Consider the following 390-nt stretch of genomic DNA (forward strand, 5'->3'; position numbering starts at 1 on the left):
TAGAGAGCAGATCTAGAAAATCCTCGCCAAGCGATTCACGCACTACCTAGACAAGGGAAGAATTCCCTTGCAGTGGAAAGAGTCAAATACCATCCTGCTACATAAGAAGGGTGATAGAGAAGCACGTCACCCGGCTCACCGATAATCGGTGAACCCGCGCAGTTGTCGAGTGGTTCCCGCGCGAGCGGAAACGACCACTCGGAAGGCCTCCACGGTGGTGGTGTTACGATTTCAGGGGGTGATTGGGACCACGTGGATGAGGAAGGCGCGATCCAGAGAGGAGTGGACAGCGTGCTGTGGACAGCGTGCTGTGACCAGCGGTGTCAAATGGACGCCCGACGGACTGGTCGGTCAAAGTGATATATCTATATATATATATATATATAAATG

The sequence above is a fragment of the Octopus bimaculoides genome, chromosome 20 (genome assembly GCF_001194135.2).
Source record: "Octopus bimaculoides isolate UCB-OBI-ISO-001 chromosome 20, ASM119413v2, whole genome shotgun sequence".
In the NCBI taxonomy this organism is placed as follows: domain Eukaryota; kingdom Metazoa; phylum Mollusca; class Cephalopoda; order Octopoda; family Octopodidae; genus Octopus; species Octopus bimaculoides.